This window comes from Lepeophtheirus salmonis, chromosome 1 (assembly GCF_016086655.4).
Source record: "Lepeophtheirus salmonis chromosome 1, UVic_Lsal_1.4, whole genome shotgun sequence".
In the NCBI taxonomy this organism is placed as follows: Eukaryota; Metazoa; Arthropoda; class Copepoda; order Siphonostomatoida; family Caligidae; genus Lepeophtheirus; species Lepeophtheirus salmonis.
Genome location: NC_052131.2, coordinates 2,264,271 through 2,290,313, shown reverse-complemented (window position 1 = coordinate 2,290,313; position 26,043 = coordinate 2,264,271). Strand labels below are relative to the sequence as shown.

Below are 26,043 nucleotides of genomic sequence, written 5' to 3'. Positions count from 1 at the left end.
TTCACAAAGGAAATATCAAAATATTTAGTTTTGTAAAAATAAATCCACTATTTATAATAGATTTTTTTTGGCAATCAATAAAGTGTTTACAAAATCGTCGGACTCGACGATGTCCAATATTTTATCCACATTTTCGACAATTGGCCTTCCAGAGCGTGTTGCATTTTTGACATCAAAATTGCCGACACGGAATCAATGAAACTAAAATTAAGAATGTTTGGGTTTTACAGTATCATGACCATAATCAATATTCACATTTTCAGCCATTAGGCTTACATTTTCGCCTTTATCGAAAAAAAAACCCTCTATAAAATATGGCATATTTTCTCTTTGCTGGTGTCCATCTTTGACGTAGTGCGTTATAACAATATTGAGCCAAAGAATCACAAAACTGTCTGGGAAGTTTTTGATAAAGAAATCTTATCTTTCTAACCCCATCCATTCGCCCACCGTATGATGCACATAACTAAAGCCATATTTTCGAAAAACAATGGATTCTTTTAACTATGTCTATTATGTATTCAGAACGTCATTCTCTCTCTTTGTACCATAAAGCCACTTTTGAAAAAATAAATATTGTCACAACTATTTATATGTTGAAAAAATGTACATCAAAATGGTTTGATGTACATTTGTGACGTCGTATCACATGGAAATAACAGAACAACTTTTCCGCACTAATCGTTATCGAAATTCAAAAAAGTTGAACAACAAACCACCCTAGTACACATATATATATACTACCAGACCCTTGATCTTAGTGATCAAGGGTGGCGGTTGAGTGGTGATATTTAAAAGTTTAAAGGGTCGTAATATTTTTTATGTGTTGTTTTTTTTTCTTCTATTGTCACTACCGGGAGTTATAATACATATATTATGTAACGACATAATTCACAGTAAGGGAAAGGCATACTAATTTTTTTTATTATATAAAGGTAGAATCTTATAAAAAATAAATAAATGTCAAAACAATTTGGACCTCATGGGACAACTGTATTTTCAAAGTATTAACAATCCCTATGTTCTTTTTTCCAGATCCTAGTTTGGCCTTTAACAAAGCGTTAGCTTACTCTATGTTTTGTTATCAACTGTTGATTTTTCAACTTCAATACCCCTTATATATGTCCTGAACGTTGATTGGCTGATTTATAAATAGCTATTATTAAGTTTTGAACAATTTGCAGCAATTATTAAATTAATAACTCCATAGTTGGAATAAGGAATTTCCAAATAACGGTTTTGTTATTCAGGGGCAGGTTGGAGTAGCTATGGGTAACTCACCATTAATAGGCAGATAAATTCTATAAATAAAAAAGAATTGCTGGAGGCCTATACCCCTGTCACCTCCCCTCCAGGTACTTGATTTGGGCCTTTTTGTGTTGTTTTTATTGAAAAAGGAAGGGTACAATGAAGCTGATACTTTGATTATTTGAAATATATCTAATTAAATATTGTTTAATTAGGGAACATGTATTCATATTAAATAGGGAATAGGGAAACATTTTTTTACTATATATATATTTGATAATAGGCTCACAGTTGGAAATAATTGGCTAACTGCTATTAACTAATTTTGGGTATTTTTTTCTTTTTGGAGAAGAAAAGGTTGAGTGATACAATACAGTGTTCAAAAACATTAAATATAGATTAAAAATCATAGTTTAAGACAAATAAATGTAAAAAAAATGCATAAAGTTCAAACACTGAATTGTAACTCCATGATTCTCTCTTTGAATCCGTGTGCCTAGGACTCCCTCTCAAAAACTATGTACCTACTCAGGGGTTTCCACTGGAGGTGGGCATATGGGCTGCATCCCCCAAAATTAAGGAATTTTGCATAATCTCGAGATTTTTTTTTTCGTCATTGGGGCAAATTATACAGTGGGGCAAAAAATTTAATTTTTTGTGAATAGCTTATGTAATTTTTTCAAAAAATTTAATATTTGAAATTTATTTTTTTATAAATGTTTTTCCAGATAATTCAAATTTTTTGCCTAAAATTTTTCTGTGAATAGCTATGAATTTTTGAAGTTTTTTTCCAAAAATCTAATATTCGAATGTTTATTACAAAACATTTAATTTTTCAATAAACCAAGCCCCCCTCCCCCCAATTAAATCCTGCGGAAGCCCCTGCTATTAATTCTCTCTCCCTATTTGAAGTATTCTCTCTCTTTCTTATTCGTTGTATCATCTCTCGTCTATGTGTTCTTCTGCAAAGGACTTCTTTAAAAACAAGTCTAGTTCAATGACTTAACCTGGGTTGACAAAATAAAAAGTATTCGTCAATCCAGATAATATGAAACTGGTATTTATGAGTCAACATTGACATGAAAAAAAAATTCATACATAATAATATGTACTTTACATAGTTAGTCACAAAGGTAATACCTAGACACATATAAGGCGCATGAATAGGCATGAATAATTTACATCCTCATTTCATAATGATAACGATCCATTGTCTCATTGCTGTAAAAATAGCGAAAAATCCCCTTTTTTTCCATAAAATAAAGAAGAAGAATGACATAATGCAGAATATGCAAATCCATTCCCAAAAATTAATTTACAATTATCCCAAATTTCATTATATTCTTCATCTAGGAACATATTTTTTTTTTGTGTTTTTATTTTATATTTAACTATGATTTGTAGCATGAACAGATTGGAATTTTAATTGAAATTAATATTATTTTATTAATCTGTTATCAGATTCAGATGTAATTACATATTTATTACTCATTTTTTTATTATTATATTTCGTCATCTGAAAGAATGGAGAGATAACATCAAGGAATTGAATTTGTGTTCATACATCTGCCAATAAGAAGGGAATTGATATTTTAACTTCAGAGGGAGCCTTAAAATCAGAGATGTCAAATTCTTTTTGGTCAGTCCGATCTTAAAAGATCCAGAAGATTCAATCATCGAGTATTTTACTACGGCTTGGTGGAGCTATGAGGGTTCCTTATATGAAGGTCAGCGGATCACACTTGGCACTCGCAAACTAAAGAAATGAGAAATGTTCAGTATATTTCTTACATTATTTTATTAAATGCAACAACATACAGTCTAAAACTTCATTGACATATTACCTTCAATAATAGGCATTGTATTCAAATTTATGGAAATTTTTATATTTTTAAGAGTGTGAGCTATACTTTAAAACCTTCATTTGATTTATAAAAACTTAATTTGGCCTCCAAATAAAATAATTCGATTTCTAATTATTTCATTGTTACATTAAGTTTTTGCTACTTAATTTTACAATTTGCAGAGCATCCATGGATTAATCATAACAATTTTTGATAGAAATTAACGATAATTAATTGAGGAATATTCAGTCTAGGTAGGTTCCTTTGTATTATAAAAATGAGTAAAAACGTAATTATCAGTTTCAATACAGAGTTTAACTATGGATAGAAATGGAAAATTATGCACTATTATGAAACCAAGATTTGTAAACAATTAACCTTATACATCATTTTATATAGTTCCAAAATTAAATGTTGTTTGTCATAAATAGTTTCATTTTTCACAAATACCTCTCTAAATATACATATGTTTCAGTGAATTAATTAAGAATCAATAACAGTTTTTTAGAGCCGATAAAAATTGACCATGCTAAATAACTAAAAAGTTAAAATCAATTGTTATGTTTGTCATTTCATACCTATTTAAAAGTTAGATAACATTTGAATATATAAACATCAATTAACTATTTTATAATGGATAAATTAAATATTCTTCAATTTGAATTTAAAAACAAACAAAAGCAAAACAAAAAACAACCAACATATTTTGTTTCTGTATTAGATATCCGGTAAAAAAGGAACTACTCTTCAATATGTTTTGAGTGCAATTTAAAAAAACAAAACACATAAATATTGAATTAATTCAAATATATTTTTTAAAACCTCCGCAATATAGAATGATAAAGTATTTTATAAAAATGTTGCCATTTTTAAATATATTAGCGACATACCTATTAAAGTAAAAATGAGTTTATGGTTATATAAACATAATACATTGAACTAATTAATCAATATTTACGTATAAATAGTGAAGTTTTATTCAGCCTAAAATTTTTAGTAACTGAGGGGCAATATTCCTTGAATCAGTTGATCACTCATTTAAATGGGTTACAAAATGGATTGAATATTGAGTGAAAGATAATTTATTTTGCATTCATTTTTACTATTGGTATTTTTGATTAAACTAATAGCTACTTCTTCAAATAATAATCATAATTAATAAGTCCCCCTTTGTAAAAACCATGAAATATTATTACTGGTATAATACCAGACGAATCACAGCTCAGCACTGACCATTCATACAATGGTATATATTCATAATTAATGGTGATTGTTAAAAATATAGAAAATATACTAGATTGTTGAATTCATAGTATATTTTTGAAAATGCGTAAATTTAAAAAAAAAGTAGATGTTGGTAACCTGCAAGATATTAATACCCTAATTTATTCGCCCTTTTAATTTAAAAATTAAAACGTATTAGTAAGCGTGGATTATTATAGTTTATAAGAGTAATATTAACATTTAGACTTTCAAAGTTATCATACACTTGTGATAAAAATAGCGTGTATTTCGGGCATGTTAAACAAACCTGAAAATCAACATGGTGATTGGTGACCCAGACAATTTAAATAATTCTTGCGAGGCGAGCAACTACACTGTCATGACGTTTCATGGCATCAGTTATAATCAGCTTTGACGCAGGAGGAGTGGTGGAAGGAAATTTACAATGACGTTGGTAAGAATCACTCCGATGTCGATCTTTAATTATATTCCGAGCCCATCAATGACTTACATATTTAACTCTGTAGCAAATCTGCTAGGTTTCTCTTTTTCTTTTACGAGCACTCACGAATGTTCAATCAGGGTTTTCTATGTAATAGAATGTAGTAGAAAACTAATCAGAAGTTAAATAATAATGAAAACAACTGAGGAAAAGGAAATGTATTCTTCAGATTGTCAACTCCAACAAAATACAGTCAATTTTCACCATTACGTATTTTTTTTTTTTTCTGCTCACCGGAATTTTGGCAATTTTCACATCCCTTAATAAGATATTCTTATTTAGTATTATATTTCCATTCACTTGTATTTTTGCTGTTGCTGAAGGATGACAATGGATATAAGGACAACTTAAAGGGGTATTATTTGAGTTATGGAACAAGTCTCAATTAATCATTATCATCAGGAGAAGACAAAAAATAAAAATATGAAGTAGTTATTATCATAATTGAATATGTATGTATATATTCCAGGAATCCTTAGGAAAGAACATTTCAACTTTGATTTATTTACAGAACAATGTACACTGTAGGTACATTGATTGTAGCTAACAAATGAACAGAAAAAGTCATTTGTCATTTATTAATTAATAAACAAGGTTTGAAAGAGTTGAAATAACATTCCAATGCCTACTTATAAACATTGTATATATAATATATAGACTAGCATTATAACAACCAATGTATATATATATATATATATATTCATAAAGACATAAAAAAATGTCACTCTTTGAAATTGATTACTTCACTTTGTATATATATACCTATACATTCAAGTCAAGAAAGGACGTGAATGAGGAATGGAAGAAGAATAAGAAGCCAAGGCAATCATAATCTATAAATTAAAAAAACTCATAAAATATTTTTTTTTTTTTTTTTTTTTTGTCAAAGTAACACAAAAAATGCGATAATGGAGCAATAAATCTTATCAAAAAGAGCCCTTACATAGGATATCGTTCCCTCTCTATGTACATATGTACTAGGGTTGGTTTTCGGTCTGAAAATATTAGACCGGTCTGAGACCCTTCTAAGTTTTTGTGGAACGAATTCATTTTTTGTGCGTTAAAGAAGATGGTTTGAACCGATATCAAAGAGAAACCTTCGTTCTAGACCGATTCTGTAGATCAACACGCTAGAGGAACACGAAGTAAATTACAACAAATGGGATAATTTAGGAAATTTTTGGGGTAATGGGAGTACTACCTCCTAGTTTTAAATGAAATAACCAGCATGCCACTACAGGGGTGCCCATAGGATGGGCTCGAGGGGCTGTATATTTGCTTTTTAGTACTAGACATTTTTTTGGTGGTCAGGATTTGAAAAAGGAATAGAATAGCTACGGATTTTTTATTTTTTTTCTAAAAAATTTAATATTTGAAATTTTTATTTAGATCAAAATCGGTAATCGAAAAAATCCCTTAGAACCGGACCGAATAAAAATCCCACCACGGAGCGAGTCTCAACACTAATATGTATGTATTATGTACATATTCATCTAATAGAAATAATTCTATCCTTTTCATCGTCATTACTCTCATCTAGCCTATATAGGTACATGTTTTGTATATATCATATAAGTGACCTTGGCTCTTATTTATTTATTTATTAGTATTAAAAGATATGTCATTTCATATCTTGAAGTTAAACCTACCTATTTATATATATATGTATATGTAAGTATGTAACATGGACGAATAGAGTGACAGTTCAATTCCGAATGAGGGAGAGATGAAGAAAAAATCACAACAACTTTGAAAAGACAAACAAAAGAGAGAGATAATAAATATAGTAAAATGTGGTGAAGCTACTGAAATAAATCATAAATAAATAAAAACCTAAAGTATTTGTATTTGCAAAATAATCCGGGTTAATTCGGGTCAATAGATAAATACATAAACAATTGCACATTCTTTGACTCTTTTTTCATTTATAAAGCATCTACCTTTGTAGTACAAAATGTAGGCAATTTTTGAAAGAATGGGCTCTTTTACAATGACACCTTAAAAAAATTACAAGACAATCTACGTACACACAAAAATACGGAAAGTTGAAAGCTTTTAAAAAACCCCTTTGCATTTCTTAATTCCATGTACATACAAGGTTGATTTTATATAATGCTACACTTAATTTAAATTTTAATAAATCTGAAATTGATTCATCGATTGTCTTCAAACTGGGTGAAAGATAGGTTCTCTGACTCAAAATTCCTTATGCAAAGTTTCGACTCAATTAAAAACAAAACAAACGAGAACAAGTAAAATGGAGTGACATTTTGAAGCTTCTCTCACGCTGCATGTCCACCATGGCCATTAACAAAGGAGCTCAGATACAGCTGTACCTCTGTTTATCGTGGGAGGAACTTATTCACCACCAACATGGTGGTGGGTGTTGTGGACAGCACATGCGAAGTCTACCCTCTTATTTTTGTGGAGAGGAAGGAACGATTCAATGCAGATATGTACGTACATCGAACTTCTGGATAATAAAGTGTTGAATGAGCCAAAGAAAAGTTTGGGAACAACTTTGTTTCCACGCAAGACTGAGCTCCGTTCCATAAGACCCTGGCCTTCCTGAGAGACTACTTTCTGGATCTTATAGACCTCAACATGTGGCTACCCTCCTCTCCAGACCCCTTGGTCTATTCTATCTAAACGCATCTGGAGGAGAGGTTGTGTGCTACTCCTCACAGGAGTCTCTAGAGACGTCTATCAATTATATCAAGACGGAGTGGTCCAAGCTCGAGTCTGACTATATAGTCAAGGCATGATAGAGGTTTAGGTCTCGTGTGGAGGAAATTATTAGTGCTGAGAGCTCACATGTTGAATAAAAGTTGTTCCAAGCACTATTTTCAGATGATTTTGTGAATTAAATGTCCTCACAAAACCTCTTGTTTAAATTTTACTCTTGAAAAATTGAAAATAATAAAATGTGTACCACTACATCAGATCAACCCTGTAGATGTATTAAACGAATATTCGAACACTGATCTTTCTAAATTTATTCTATTCCATCCCTGAATATGGAATTAAATATTTCAAATAAAAGGAAAAAAAGTTATTATCCTATTTTAATCTCGTAGCAATACGTCTCAGAAAATTATATAACATTATCATATGTTTAATTTAAATCTTTCTTTGGCTTATGATGATATCATTTGTGTGCTGGGAGATCAACACTTTGATACATATTAATTCTCTTACGCTCTGCGGAAAATCAGGCTAATCTTTCATATCCTTATTCATAGTTTAAAGACTTTGGATAGTTTTAGATATGAGTTAGAAATTGATTATATCTTATATTTGGCACAATTTTCTTTGGCACAAAGATAAGAGAAAAGCTAAATGTGATAAAACTTGATTGAATTTAGTCCCAAATTATTGAATTATCATTCGATAAAACTTGAGAATTTACAGTATAGGAGCTTGTCATTTTTTTCGGTTAATTAAATATTTCCCGATACTTAACTAGATACCCTAAAGTTCCAAAAACTTTTACTTAAGTAAACGTTTTAAACTCTATTAATAATCTCATTTCATCAGCGGATAATAAGTATATACTACTTATGTGATATGATTTTACATACATATTTTTTTCTTGGGTATCTAAGAAAAAGGTTATCTGTAAAAATGAAATATGAAATGTTGAAATGTACTCAACCCATCAGATAAAATATATTTCTATCAAATGATCTATAAAAAAATTCTGACATAAATGTGACGTTCCACTTTATATCGCTGTATATATAGATACTACATATTTGATCTAACAACACAGAATAACTATCATTCCTCCTCTGAAAAAAACTATCGAATATTAGGATGGGGGCAGTAAGCAAAATCCACAGTTTGGCATTGACGGTTCATGCTCCGGTACATATTCATAATGGATTTTCATTTAATGGTTGGTCTTCTATACTAATTACACAAATTTTGTCTGTGTGTTGTATGGATGCATCCTTTCTGTAATTTTAGCATTTTTTTTAGTATATCTTTGGAGTACTTAGATACCTGAGAATGAATGTGATATTAGATGAGGCTTAGCAACGAGCGTGTGTCTCTAAAGCTCAACCAAGGAACACTCTACAAATTAAAGTACTCAGAACGACATATAATAAAAATCTGAAGCCGAGAGATCATCTAATTATTTAGTAACTACGTGTGAGTGTTCTCACGAAAAACGGAGAGTAAAACCAAGGATTTCTTTGGGAGTTACCTTCTATATTGTTAAGTCAAAGTTTATCTGTTTGCCGACGCCTAATACCTCTGGGCAAAAGAAATAAAGAAAAGACTGCTTTAGTGTTCATAACATTTAATAAAAATATATTTATTATTCTCTATTTAAAAAAAAACATAAACAGCTGCTGATTGTATGAAAAGAGTGGGTTTTTATAAAACTGTAACTAAGAATTTTAGGGGTTTTCTTTTGATTTGAGAAGTTTTATAAATAATTTTGTTAATAAATTCAGCTGTTTTCTACCTTCTAACATTTTTTTTTAAAATTCTTGTAATATGTTATAGCACCAGCGATAGCTGACTTAAGGATGCCTTTTTTACTCCTGCATTCTAACACCTTTTGTTTAAAACTTAAGAAATTTAACCGTTTTTTTATTTTATTAAATATTTCAAATGAACTCATCCAAACATTTGGAAAATAAATGATCAATTAAACATATTAAAACCTTATATATTGAAGTTTACCAGGGGTTAAACTATGTTTTATTACTAAAGAAGATGTACATAACATAAATTAGTCAATAGTATATACAGTTATTACATTTTGAAAGTGGTAAAGTCAGCAAAGTAAATTAGTTTATTACCTTTTCTAGATTAAATAGCGTCCCTTTTCATTTTTTCAGTCATTAATTAATTTGTTCTATGTGTGCATATATATAGGACATTCTTCAGTGTACTATTCCTAATTAATATCAATCAGGCGGGTACAATATTTAATTTAAGTTTATGTTCTATAAATGAGACGTTGGCTTGCATCAGTATTTGTGTTATTAATGACGTGTTTATGATGATATTTGGTATTATGTTGGTTATTATTTTGTACAAACTAATAAGTTGTTAAACAAAAAGTAGTTTTGCACAGCGAAGCAAGCAAATCTACTGTTGTAAATAAGAGATTATTTGCCTAAAAATATTTTCATACAGAAAGATTTTAAAATATTTTTTATACCAATTTGAATAATGCAATTCATTAAAATTTCAGTAATTTGTAGGAAATACATATAAAAATATGACACGCATAGATTCACAGAACAATTATATAGTGAATAAGTTTCACTGTTCAATAAATTGAAAAGAGTAAAAAGTTTTTTATGAAAAACTATTTATTACAACTTAAATCTAAGACCCATAGCTATCAAATGAGATATTGTTACACTTTCTTTTTTTTCTTTTTTACGAGCCCCTGAATAAAAAAATATAATTTCTGATGTAAATAAGGATGACTTGAGTTCTTAGCATGATAAAGACCTTTAAAAAATGGGTTTTGAATCTTTTAAGATTAGGCCTTGAAATATATTAATACCATAGATCCAGCTTACAAAAAGATTTGGATCTTAAAAATGGCGAAAGTTACCCAAAACTCCATAGCCTTTTCTGAAAAAACAGAGATGAAGAAATCAAACTCTATTTAGTTAACCATGTTTCGTTTTTGGTTAACAACAAAAAAAAAAACTAATTTAGTTTTATAGTGTTATGAGCTAATTCTAGGTATTATACATTAGATTCTAGACTTTTTATCGGTATTATACATTCAAATATTTTCATTTGTTTTTTATAGATCAATATACCAATTACAGGAGTTACATTTATTATAATATTTGAAAATTGCTCAACGACCTATAAAATAAAGTAAAAAAAAAAATAACCTAAATTTTAATTAATTTTTTCTTCTTCTTCCATTATCATTCAAACACATTGAAATACAGTTTTTCAATTTTATAACGTTTATTTTAGTTGAGCAAATAAACATTTAAAATAGTTTTTACAAATTTGTTCAAAATGAATTTTTGCAAAAAATTTGGAAGGGAGAGTTTAAGGAGAAAAATATACATTGTAGAACGCACATTTTTTTTACTTCTTATACTTCATAAATGAATATAATTTAAAGGTACCTTTTTCAAGGATTTTGTTTCAAATAAACTAAATGAAATAAAAAATAATGAAAAATGGAGTTTACTTTCCTGCAAAACCTCCCAAAACAGAAGGTTTATTAATATTTAAATTACATTTTGAGTGGCTAGGATGATGTCCTATAAAGTAAAAGCACATATCTGAAATTAAAATAAAAGTTTTCAAAGAAAGAAGTAAACTTCTAAAGTAATATAAAATTCGGAGCTTATGCACTCAGGGATCTATTTACAAAATAATGATATAGGACGCATATTCTTCCTCTTTTATGTCAATTTGTATGTTGTATGAGTGGAAATAATATGATGGTTAATCGTCTTAATGGAGAATTCAAGTGTTTTTTCTTCAGAGAACGGCACTTCATTTGCATTGGATGTAAACAAATATCTAAATAATATGTATTTAAGTAAATAATATTTGAACGTGCATAGTTATAAATGAATCTTCATCTTGTAGTGGGTAAATGATCCACCATTGGCAAGACATATGAATGTATTTTGTATACATACAATAAGTACATTAAACAACAAACCATTAGGAATAAAGGATACTTACTTGGCACAGGATTTTTATCAAATAAAAAAAAATACGGGAATTGATAATAATAGAGGTTGAAAAAATAAATAAAGAGAGAAAAGGCAGGGAGAGGCCTTGTATTTAAGAACTAATCCTCTTTTTTTTAAACATATGTCATAATGACGTCACAGGTAAAACATTTATATTTGCTTTAACCATATACTGATTAATTTTATAAGCCCTTATCTGAACAGTAATTTTTTTAAGTCTTTGAGTGATCAAATTTTGTGTCTTATATAAGTTAAATTCCTCTGTCTTATGGGCTGCAGGGGCTTGGTTTTTTGGAATTTTTAAAAAAAGTTAAATTTTCTTCAAAGAAATTAATAAAATTAAATTTCTATGAAATCGCTAGAAAACAAATTTAAAATATTCAATTTTTCCAAACAAAATTCTTAAATCCACAAGTCTATTCACATAAACTTAAATTAAAAAAAAAAAAATCAAAAATCCACAGCTTTTCGAAAAAAATATAAATTTTCTGAAAAAAGTTTAAAAAATCACAATATTAAATTTTTGAAAATAAATTTCAAAAATCCATAGCTATTGGGAAAAAATTAATTTTTTTGGAAAATAATTTGAAGAATAAATTAAATTTTAAATATTCTAGTTTCTGTTTCTTTAATTAGGGGGGGGAGGCTACAGCTCATCCAGCCCACCCGGTGCGGACTCCCCTTGACTAAAAAATTTATGTTATTACTACGGGCAGATAGTTTATATATGCCATAGCTTCATATATTTAGTAAACTAGGAAAAACGTTTTCCTCAAACTTATCTATTTATTTTAAAATATATTAAATGTAGAAATGTGTTATTTACAAATTAGACCCTAAATACTGTAAAATCAATAATCCCATTTAACTTTTTTATTTATATTATTAGACACCTAAAATTTTGTATGAATATCATATCATTAGGTTAGGGAATTTTTTTTATTTCAAAATGGTGTACATTTTTAGAAATAACAACATTGAGACTGTTAGGTAAGGCATTACTGTAGGCGCGGACCACCTCTATAGAAGTATTGTCACAATCCCTAATTAGGGAGGCTTAAGGTACATCCAAATTGAAATGGGGCTTTTTGCTGATAATGTCCTCCAATATCCATTAGATTCAAATATGGAAACGATAGAGACTAAAATTTGTTGCTCCAAATAAAAAAAACTTAGTGTCACACCATTTTTACATCATAATGCACGTGTTAGAGGAACCATCAAGCACCATCTTCTTGATAGGTATAAGTATCTTCCCTTAAGTGGGAATTGCTCATGGCTAGACACCCTTCTTGGCAAAAGTATATTGACCATCTTACATTACAGGCTAATGACACTCTGTATCTTCACTGACTATGATTTCTCCTTTCAATAGATTCTATTGCACAAATAAGATCCCCTTTTGAAATCTAATCCAGACTTCCTCAATTTAATTCTGTTGAATATGACTTTTCTCATATATGAAAGATCATCAAAAAAAATTTGATCAATTATTTTTCACAAAATTTTTTACAACAATATCTCTAAACCTCTATGAGTTAATAAGTTTAATTTTAGTTTTAACTTTTCCAGTGTTTATTGTCCAGCCTACATATAAAAAATAAATTCGATGACCCTGGAATCCCACAATTGACCATTTTACACTTTTTAAAAAATGACTCTCTGACAGTAAACATTCTTTTTATAATGCAGTTAGTAACTGAGTCAAAATCAAACCCAAAATAAATAAATAAAACATATTTAATTACGTAATATTACAGTTAAACGATTATATCAATTACATAATATTATAGTTAAACGAGTATATTAATTATTGCATTAAAATTTTCTATCTATCCATTTTGCCCGAGTAAATATCGATTAAAAAGCTCAAATAATTTTATGCACAAAGAAAAAATATCCTCTTTTGAATATATGATATCTTGAAGAGAGTATCATGAGCTAGTTCTGACAAATAATTGTTAGCAAACATTTTGTATTGTATCTTAGTATATCCCATCAACTGAATTTAAGTTGAGGACTATAATTGCGTGAGAGGTGTAATCATGGAGCCACGAATGGAGCTCTTGGTTCTTACCCTTCACTGCGTATACGAGTGTTATGCTTTGTACTTTGAAAATGAGCCTCTCAATCTTTCACCTATCCATATACCGTAAGGACGTTACTAGTAGCCAATCCAAAATTCATCCAGATCTGTTCCTCCACCAGATTAAGGATGGGAGTAGTTTTTTCACATTCGTAGAATAGTTGAAACGTAGTCTCCAACTCTTAATGCCAAAAATAACAATTTCTCTCTTTAAGATCTTTCTGTGGCTTGTTTGTAAAAATTAAGTTAGTTCTTCACAATGAGGTTTAGATCTGCATGTGTCCTTGTCATGGATAAGACCAAGCTATTCGAACCTTTGCCTTAGAATAAATGAAGTTTCCAGTATTAGTATTGGTCGTGGAGAGAAGGAAATTTGTTTAATTATATTGTTTGGAATGACTTCTTAGTCAATGAAAGCAGGGATCGGAGGGCCGAGATAATCAGTTTTGAAATCTCGTCCTTGTTCTAAGGTATTCAAAGAAGTTATTCAACACAGGGATGAATTAGTTACCTACAGAAGTAATCCTTACATTTCTAAGGAACTCACTCCTACTGTTCAAATGAGGATTATAATTCAATGGTTTGTTTGAACCTAGTAAAGGAACCACTGAATCATAATCCATATTTGAACATTTGATAGAAGGACATTCTCAATGGTAGATCTACATAATTAGCACATCTTCCTCATCGAATATGCACTAAACTTGCACTTATATATATCAATGTATTTATTTTACTGTGTATAAGGTTAAAAAGGGACTACGAACCTATAGAATTGTTGTTGTAGTTAAGTTTCATCATTCAAAATTTTTTGTGCTTCATTAAACATAGATCATAAAAGCTTTAAACCGAGTGAATCTTCATTTAATATGTATTCAAAGTTTAATTTGATAAATTAATTAATAATAAATTGGGCTTATATTATGAAATATTGGAATTCAGAATTTCTTGGGAATTTTTTGTAGGTCTAAAACACCGGGAAAGTAGTACTCCGAGTGATAAATACTTGTCCCAACATTAAATTTGTACTAAATTCATAGTAACATTTTTATTTACATAATTCATCATAAAATAGGTATTTAGGGTCTGAAAGATAAAAAAATATTAATTACAAATATATTAATATCAACTATTTGGCGTGAAAAGGCATATTGAAGTTTATATTGCTTAGTTATATTTCTTATCGATGAGATGGATATTCTCTTCGGTACAATGGTATTGCGATAAATAAAATTTCGTCATGATTGACTGAAAAAGAAGAAGTTTCTTTAAAAGTTGCATATAAACTAATAATAAAATTATCCAAATTATCAATTATAAGGGAATTGATAATATTACAAGTTGAAAGAATGAGAAAACAAATGATAAAGCAGAGGGATAGGCCTTGTATTTAAGAAAAAAAAATCCTCCTTTTTTTAAACATGTGGAATAATGACATCAGTTATAGATATTTACTTCAACCATCGACTGAGTAATCATATTAAATTTTTCACCCTCTTTAGTTGGTAACTCTGATTATCTTTCATTAATACACCTCTTGTTTTTCTTTTCTTCTTCAAGGGGAAAAAAAAGAGAGAGAAAAATAAAATATTTTAATTTCGAAATGTCACGACTTTCCAACAAAAAATATATAATTTTTTATCTTTTCCCAATGATTGGAATCAAGTTTCTTATAATTAAAAAGAAAAGGTATTTTCAAATATTCAAGGTATTAGAGAATACATACACCTTTATATTTAAACGACTCAGAAAATGCCATTTACAAATAGGGATGTATGTATATAGGTACATTATACCATATATACAAAATTACTATCAAAGAGAGTAAAAACTTAAGTAATACTTCATGGCACTTTAAATTTTGAAATTATCGGACGCGTGCCAAGTATGTTGATACACATTCCATTTAGCATCATTTTCTTTCTTTTTTGGCAAGATCCCGAAACAACGACAGTATTATTATTTATTACCTTTATACTCCTTCAAAATTAATTCCCAAAAGGACAAATAGTTGTTACAATTTATAAGCATTGAGGAAGTTAGAATATTCAATATTTACTTATTGATATTAACATCGTTTATTAGCATTTATTAATCTGGAAATAATGTGGGAAAAGTGACATAATTTTCAAATTCATAGATGGATACATAATCTTCAATAGTATAAAAAAGATGTTAATGAATTTGTCGACTATATAGCGATCCAAAAAAAATAAAAAGTTTAAGTGTCAAACACTAATTTCAAATTTTAAAATGGCATTTTTTTTTTCAAGGAAGTTAAATACACTTTCTTCAATAGCTTTATTCAAACTAAAAAAATCTGCAGAGGATAAAAATAGGTATTTTATTTCTTAAAATTAATTTAGTAGTAATAAAAAAGTATTTTAAGTGGAAAATATTAATAAGGTATCTAATTAATTAAAAATGTATGTAATTTTTATTAGAAAATGAATGATTATTTTTTGTCCTCAGAGAATATTAGTCGCAATCAAAAAATGAGCTAAATTACTAATATTAATTGTTCAAATGAAATAATTGCATAAAAAAAAGATTGTGATCAAAATGGTTGTAGTAACGTATCATAAAATTAAATGAAGATGGTTTGCAATTTGTATTTAAAATCTGTCTATAAAAATTACAATTTCTACTTTAAATATACAATACACTTTCAAATATTACATGAAACCTGTAATATCCTGTATTTTATATGAGGATGATCCATGCACTCCTAATTCAATGTTGACTAAGTGCCGTTTGGTTGATAATAAATATATTACTCCCATTATATGATATTAATCTAGACGTGTACTTAGATGTACAGGGTCGACCCCAATTCAAAAGTGTGGAAGGGGGGGGGTTACATTTACAATTTACATAAATAGTACATAATGACCTAACTTTCCATGTTTATTGACTTTCAAATAGGGGACGGCCAATGACCTCTTGATCTCCTCTGATTCTGCATCTATGGTACCAAGTAGAGATTCGCAATATATGGTGGTATGCCACTAAAATATGTCCACAGTAGATATTTTTTACTGACATATGTTGTCATCAGCATAGATGAAAATAATATTATAATGAAAGAGGTTTTTTTTAGTTGCTACCTGAATATATGTTTTTATTTTATAAAACTTTGTCATTATTCATGTATTCTTTAAGAGAGAACATATAACTTATAAATATAATGTAATCACAAGAAAAGTAACAATGATGATTTTTGCAGAATTATAAGAGTAAGTCCTTGTTGTAGTAGAATTGAGAATCTACATCAGAGTTATTACCGTCTATATGATTGATAGATACGTAGTGGGGTTTTTGTTTATTTGCCTCAAGTCATAGATATTTGCAGCTAATTTAATGAAACGTCATGCCATCTGTGCTTCTCTTCTCTGAAGCATTCTTCAAATTATCAGGGTCACCACTTTATTTTTCGGTTTCTTTTTTTAACATAGCGACGGATAATAAAATTTTCATCTATGGTTATCTGCATGTAAAAATTTGATGACTTCATCAGGAGAACAGCCAATAACAAATAGAAAGGCTTCATCAGAGCTGGTTGTAACTTATTTTAAGTAACAAAATTGAAAATTAATAGTTTATAGAGCCGTCCACCTTTGCGGCTTCTACGGCTCTGTAATGGATCTTCAAACAAGGTTTTGAAAAGTATATTATATATGGTGGTTGGAATTTTGGATTATATTGCGTATCCCTAGTAACTAGATATATTTATATGAAGCAGTATCCCTCGAATAGATACCGAGTGGTCCAGTGAAATCTAAACACTTGCTGAATCAATAATTTAATAAAGGTTGAGTGATTGAAATTGATTCACATGTCGATATATTAAAGCATAAACAATTAGTTACAAAAAAAAATAATCTGAGTCAATTAGATCTCGGAGTTTCACACCAGAATCTCCTGAGAGCTGTAAAAAGGAGGTGGAAAGAGCCTTGTGAGGGTTGAGGGGCCACTTTTGATATCAGCAATAAAAGAAACCTGTTGCAACACTCTTTTGAATGAGTTTTTTTAGTTCTTACAGCCCTGATGCCTCTACCCCAAGTTACACCTTTCGAGTGCATGTTGAGGGAATGGCCTGTAGTGTTTGTCATCCAAACACCGAGGTCCTCAAAGCCACTCTCAGCCAGCACTGAGACGCCATAACAGAGGACTACATCCGTAGCTGTTGCGAGGCCTTCCGTATCTCCTGAAAGCCATCCTTCTCTCTAAGGGAGGATATATTAATGATTAAGAGAGCTCAAACCCACATATTAATATTAATTAATTTATTAAAATCCTGTTATTAATAAATAAATATCAAGTTGAAGTTAAACATTCAAAGTGTTTAGATTTGAATGGACCATTTGGTAAAGGCTTTCCTCTAACTTAAATGGGCATTCAGTTTTCTTGCAATCCGAGCAATTACTATACTTTTGTATATTCGAGTTTATTTACTGGTTCATTTTCTTATTCTATAATACTTATATACTTTATTTTGCAAACGCCTTGTCATGATTTAATCAAAATACTCTCTACGTGATATATCTCTACACACAAAATAAAAATAGTATTTATGCCATAATTCAATCTGACATGATTTTAACGTCTACATATAATTCAATAATTATGATAATTTTTGATTTACCGACATTTTGGTAATTAAATATGTAATTAGCCCCTCTTTAATTCATGACTGCTCTGTGTAAGCTATGAATATTATATAGCTACAATACATAAATACCTGTCAACTTTCTGTCACATGATGTTTCTCACCTTTGCCATCCAACTTTATATAATATTCCCTTATGAATATTTTTTTTATTTTTTTCATATTTGAATTATGAGTAATACCCACGATATAAAAGACTACATTTCCCCCTCAATAAATTGTATAAGGGCATAAAAAGAGCATATTTGGAAACAAGATTCCAAAGGGTTTGTGACCCCTTATTTATGACTCATACACAATTCAGTTGCATACAAGTTTTCAAACTGTTTAAATTGTACCCTGAATTATATAAACCCCTTAAAATCAATGTCATATTAGAAAGAGAAGATCTGGAACAGTTGTTGTAACATGCATGTTTGCTCAAACATCATAAAAATTACAGGCACAACATTTACAGGAAAGTTGTGTACGTACTGTAGATTATTCTAAACAAAGTTAATAATACCGAGTGGTACATTAAAATCTGAACATTTTGAATTTTAAACTTCAAATACATATAGTTTATTAATTGACAATATAATTAGAAAAAAATAATACTATAAATATATGTGTGCCTGAGCTTTCTTAATCATTAATGTAGTCACCAGTAGTTGCAATGATGGCTTCCAGGCGGCAGAAGGCCTAACATCAGCTACAAATGTAGACCTCTGTCTCAGTACTGGGTTATAGTGACTTTGAGGGCATCGGTGTTTGGATGGAGGACACTACAGGTCTTCCCCTCGACATGCACCCAAAATGTGTGGTTAAGAGGGTTAGCATCAGGGCTGTAGGAGGGACAAAAGTGTCAAAAAAGAGTTTAAAAGTTTTCAAATAACTCTTTCAAAACTTTTTTAAAATAGTCTTTCAATGGATGAGATGGGTTTCTATCATTACTGGTGTCAAAAGTGGCCTCTCCACACATTGTTTTAAAATCTTTATAGACATTTTGGTGTGAAAACCCAAGATCTCTTCCATGGGCCCTAATGGGCTTAAGGAAATGGGTCTGTCTGTTTACTTTAACTCTTGCGGGTCCAATTTGGCCTTTTTGACAGAGCATTTCTTCTTCCCCAATATTTTTGACTTACTGACTGCGTAGACGGTGGTCTTGGAGACACCCAACTGCTTGGAGTGCGCAAATGGAGTTTGTCAAGTTTCATTTTCTCTAATTGTATGTAGGCTAGAGAGCTCAGGTTTGTTTAGTAACTAATTTTTTATGATTTAAAATATCATAATATGAATTAATTTCAATCACTCAACCTTCATTGATTATTGAATTAGTAAGTGTTCCCATTTCAAAAGACCACCAGATATTTTTGTTAACTTTTCTGTGAGACATTGGATAAAAACATTATGAGAGGATAAAAGTAGTTTTTTTTGGGGTAATTCGTATTTTTACTGAAACATATATCCTTTAAGTTATTGATTAACTTATATCAGTTGATATTATTTTATCAAAATTCAAAACTTAATCATTGAGATTAAATTTGAGATAAATTGTTTCTGGTGTTGTTTTGGTTCTTATTTATTCGATCCAGTCTTAGGACTGGTCTTTTCTATCCTTGGCCTATCAGTGTTTGGAGCTCCTCCTCTTCGAATTTTCCCTAAAAATGTAGATGTTTTATTTAGCAAAATAAGATATATGTATGTATTCAGAGCATTGTACATATATTGCAAAGAATATTCATTTCTTCATTATAATCAAATATATTACGAACATAATATATTTTTACTTAGTTATATAATATATTATACTATATAACGGAATAAATAAATAAAAAAAACACCCCCAATGACGTTACTAAGGATTTATTTTACTTTCTTTAAGGACTGGCAAGTGGGATTGGAGTGGACTGGACCACGGTCCTTGATTTTAAACAAAGGTTGACACAACACTAATTGTAACACGCATGTGTAAATAGGGTTGCAATTGATCTCATATTGATCATTCTTCTTTGCAATTTGATATGTGTATTTATGCTCTCAGCAAGCATGTTTATTAGCTAGGCTAATTTCCTGAAAAATGAGTTTATATATCTATAGCTCATAATGATTTATCTGTAATAACTATTATTATGGACAAATTGATACTTATATACCTCAAATTTTATCATATCTTGAAATGGACAAAAAGTTAATAGCTTGAAAATCTAGATATTTATTTTTCAAAAATATTATTTAATCTATTTTCTTAACCTATGACTCAAATTCGATTTTTTAAACTGTCGCAATCGTCCCTGGTTACGAAGACAGTTGCGATATTTGACAAATTCAAATGTAATTTGTCACAAAACTACAAACTGGTACTATCCCTAAATATATTCTCTAAAGCGACATTAGACATGTACATGTTTAAATGTAATATTAAAATTATGCATGTTAAAGTCAATCTAGATTTCATTGATTCAGTTCAAAACAAGAAGTGTTACTATATTTTCTCCAGTCTCCTATATATGTACATATAAATTGCTTATAATAGGAGTATTTTATTATTATTACCAAATTGATATACCTATTAGGTACTTAATAATCTTTTGTTTTTAACTTAAAACCTACGATATCCAAATCTACTTAAAAAATCCATTTCATTTTTATAAATTTTGATTAGAATTAATCAAAAACACAATAAATCAATAGTTGACTATCCAATAAATCAAGTCTTTTTAATATTACCTACATACAAAGTATATGCATTTTACTCTCTTAATGACCGAAATGGCTTTAAAGTTGTGCACTTTATTTTTTATTTCTAAATATATGACAGTAATCATACTTACATTGTTATACAAAACCTTTTTCGACTCCATTTCATTTGTGGACTTCTTGTTCTAGCTCATTAAGTTATAATATAAACTGTAAATATTTTGAAGTGCGTCAAATGAAAAATAAAATCAAATGAATAAATGGTTATGGCGACGTATGGTCTATTGTCTGGATCTTGAACACATATTATATATGTATAGTATTTTAAGCACTCCTAAGCATTACTTGACGTGCACATTATGAACGTATCGTTCCATAACCTAGAATAATATATTGTATAAGAGTCAAATATTATCCAAGTAAAAACATTCTTTGGCACGTTTTATAGTAGTCCTTTGTACACTGTACAGGGTGGTTCAGAACTAGTTAATTTAGCCCAACTAATAAATTCATGTTATTCTTCAGACCAATGTGAAGTCCTTAGATAATGTTTTCAGTAGAATGTGGTTCCATCAAAACGTAACCATTTTGAGTACTCCTGTGCTAATATGTTCTTTTGTTCTACTTTTTAACCTGATTTGTTAACTAGTCGAGATCTTCTACAAATTGGCTGATGACTAACGCTGAATAGAAGAAATTCTGGAGGAAGCATTTCGAAACATCTATGACTCGGTCAAAAGAAACTCCCGATTCTAATCAAAAATCTTGGAAATTTGTATGACTTATGAACCGATCCATGCTCAGAGTCTCAGTTCCTGTTCAGTCCCATCCTTAAAAAAAGATACCCAATTAAAAAGTGTTCTTAATATCTTCAATATTTGTTCAGTAAAGCTTTAAATATATTTAATGTACGATAATAGTTGATTATTTTTTGAAAATAATATATTTATTTTTCTTATAAGCAATGGATGTTTATATCTCCCATGTAATCGATATATATATTCTTAGTGACGTTATTTAGAAGAAACTATTCAATGAGACGGCTTTTGCATCTGATTGAGATAGGATGTAAATTTTTTGGACCGATACATCACTAATAGTAAACAAGTTTGAATAAGGCTTTACATAGGCCTGCCATATAAATATTGGGGTAATAAGGGTTGTAGAAAAAGTATTTTCCCAACCCTTTCTTAAACGAAGTATATATTGTTCATTATTGGTAATGTTGAATCATACAATAAGACGTTGTAAAGGTGTAATTGTATAAAAACAAGACATCATCAAGCCAACAACAGGCTTGACACATCTTTGATGACGTGCCGGAATCTCTGGGAGCTCGGATGGGAAGTTCTTATGCATCCAACGTAAAGTACGGACTGGGCACCAAGTGACTACTACCTGTTTCTGTCTCTGACCAACGTGCTTGGGAGTACAAATTTTGCCTCAATAGATCACTTTGGAAATTGGGTGTCCGAGTGTTTTGCCAATAGGGACAAGGGCATCTACGAGAAGGGCATTATGAAGTTAAATTCTCGTTGGGAACAAGTTATCAAACAGAACGGGCATAGTTGTCTTAATTCAAATGAATGTAACACTTCATATAAAGCATTGAATGAAAGCGAAAAATATGAAATTAATTTTTTCCCAACCTATAACTTACCTTTGTAAAGTTTATACAATAGTTTTTTTAGAGCTGCTGTATACAGCATTAGAGGTACAAATTCTGAAGCACTACATTTACAAATCAATAATGAATCAATAGACACTCAACGCTACTTAAAAACTCAAATTACTTTGCTCATAAATTAATGCCACAAATATATTGCTTATATAAAAAGATATTAAGTAGAGTGTCAAAAATTAATGCTGAAGACCAGCTTTTAAAGGGATCTTTACTTGAAAGGAGAAAATAAGTGACATTTTCTATTTATCTACTTGTTATTGTGTTATTTTCTTTTCTGAAGACTTTCTTTTTAACAAAATATAATAATAATAATAATATTTAATCTATGGTTTATGTATGTACCCATATCTAGTTATTTTTATACTAATTCAAATGGAGAGTGAAATTTTTTCTTCTTCTTCCCATTTTCTAAAATAACATAAAAACCAGGAATTCATATTTATATGTATTCATCATCAATCAAGGAAGAAAAAAAAATCAAGATTATGAACATAAAAAGGTGGGAGGGGCTCGCTCACAAAGTACCTAGAAAAGGAATGTAAACACTACGTGTGTGTTTTTGTACAACGAACGTAGAACATTTATTTATGAGTGTATCTTAAGTACACAACTACAAAGAATTGTCTTGGATCCAACCATTTTATATTATTAAATAGATAAATGTTCTTGAGGGGGGGGGGGGAAGTTTTAAAATAATATCCCTCTCTTTACTTACAAAGTTGTGTCAATTAATACTTTATAAAGTCCCATCAAAGACTCAGCTCACTTTAGATATAGGATCAATAGATATTTAAGTTAGACATCTTTTCTAAGACCTAACTAATTTGGTCCAAGTTCGATATCTGTCCCGAGCTTGTTGTAAAAATTCGGTCTTTGTCAAAAAGATAATACATTTTGTTTTACTATTTAAATTTCAACGATTTCAGAGCAGGGGCTAGACCGAAATATTGGTCTAGATCAGACAAAAAAAAATCACTTAAGATCGAGACGAAAAGAATTCGATCTCAACCGAGTCTCAACAAAACCTTACATCACTCAAGGTAACCCGTGATACATATTATACAATATATACAGTCAGGAAAAAAATTCATTGTACATCTATGAAATAGTATAATTTATATAAATAAATATGAAGGGAGTTAACACAAAAACAATCTAGAACAAAACCAAGAAAAGGAAAAATGTCTGATTAATTAAAAGTAATAAAAGTTCTCAAAAATGAACGGAAAACATGAACGGCAAACATTTATTATGTCAAATTTGTGATTCTTTTGCTTCACTCTATGAATATGAATCTTCCAGAGTTAGGTTTATTGCCTACATATATTTATATACAATATATGTACAAGCTTTATTTGTTATACTCAAGTTGTTGTTATTAGGGCTATTTATTTTCTTTTTTTATTAAACAACGATGAAGAAAAACAAAAATCAACTCGTTAAAATTTTAAGAATCTAAACACGTAGTAACTTTGAGCACCGAATTTTAAACTGTCTTCTTTGTTTTTTTGATTCAAATACCTTATACATTTATATATCGAGTGAGTAAGGGAGAATGTGAGACCATTTGCTTTGTAACGTATCCACATTGTTAATTTGATTATTATCCTCTATTCTCCTTATAAATATTATACATATATTTACCTTTCATTTCATTAAAAAGTCGTATTACTTTTAGAGATTGGCTTCATATGGAATAGCTATGTATACTGAAAGACAGAAATTACAAACTATGAGGGTTAATTATTAACATTTGCATACATATGTAAAAAAATATATGAAAGGATTCAAATATTTACTTGTACACGGACATATTATATGTTTGTATAACTTAATGTATAACACCTTAGATCAGTGGTTCCCTAACAGGGCGACTCGGATCCCTCATGCTCTGTTGTGTATCGTTAAGGGCTCAACGAAATATTACATCAATAAAAAGGGAATTGTGTATATTTTATTTGTCCCAAGATGTTAAAAAATGCTATAGAGCTTCACAGTGATAAAAGGGTATTTATCCCTTTAAGCATGCTAATTTATTTTGTCTCAATAATCCTACAAAATTGAACTTATTTAAAAAAAAATAAAGTACCCTTTTAAAATATATTCAGCAAGAATTTTTTTAGACATACAGGGATTACCAATTAAAAAATATATAAGGTAAAAAAACGTTTTTTTAGAAAGTTTAAGATCCAGAGCGTATATTAAGAGGCTAAAATGTGTATTATATTGCTGTAGACCTACCGGACCGTAGTCTGCAAAGGAATTTATTAACTTTTCTGCAGATAGTCATTTATAGTTTACCTATTCTTCTTAATTAAGAACTCAAAGTAACTTCAAAGTAATTCCAAATTTCTCGAACTTATTCTTAATTTACTGCACTATGGATATAGGAAGTAAACAAAATAAACGAATAAAATTAATCAATTAACTTTTTTTTTACCAGGATTTCCCAAACTTTTTCAAGCTGGTTCCCTCTTGGGTTCCTTTATAAACTTCTAGTGCACACCCCCATAAACACATATAAGTTTTTCTTCCAAAATGAAAATAATGGGATGGGTGTATTTGGTGCAGGGATAGTAATATTAGTTCCATCATCTCAGTTTTAAACTTACTAAAAAGAAGACGTACATGCCCGCGTTCGGTAATTCTAAGCTTGTTCATCTTATTGAGAAATAGCAAGCCAATAACACTGAAGGCCCTTTCTATCAAATAGGATGATGGAAAAGTAATATAATACTTTTCACCTTATTTCATAATACTGGATTGAGTTCAGATACTTTTTTTGTTGTAGCCAAAAGTCTTGGTATGGTATCTTGAACTTTGGGCATAGCTCAAGTTAGTTTTTGGGTACATTGTATAAGTTTTCCCGTGCGTCAAACTTTCTCTTTCTTTCTCGAAATTGGAGACAACGACAGTGGATAGTTGAAATGCAAATCTCGCAACCTTTTTAATAACAAGGAAATAACTTTGAAAATGAGAACCTAATATTAGTGTAAGATGAGATGAATATAGACTCAATTGATCATAATTGCTCGAATAAGGTTACACGTAGGATTACAAAACCATTAGAGTATGCACTGTATATCTCTATTTATGTTTGTTTATATTAATTTTCTGTTACATTTCATTACTGGATTTGATGACATACAAATTCCTCATCATGACACCAATTACATTCATCCTGTAATTATACTGTAAGGGTTCATTGTAGATACAAGAAAAAGTTGTAGTGCTTTACTTAATTAGATGTGATCTCCTGCAGCCTCATCTCTTAGTACCTGGATAACCTCCTCCACACAATGTGGTCTCCAATTACTTTCACAATGTCCCAAGGTACTAACTGTTCGAATATCTCGAAAAGGTCAAGATCCCTCTCATCCTAATCTAATAATATATTCTTCGC

The 26,043-nt window shown here is 29.7% G+C and overlaps 1 protein-coding gene across 2 annotated transcripts in view; it reads left to right on the top strand.

The window, feature by feature from the left end:
* The window catches only part of LOC121113815 (uncharacterized), a 140,198-nt gene that overhangs the window by 56,072 nt on the left and 58,083 nt on the right, over positions 1-26,043 (top strand). The window lies entirely within an intron of this gene.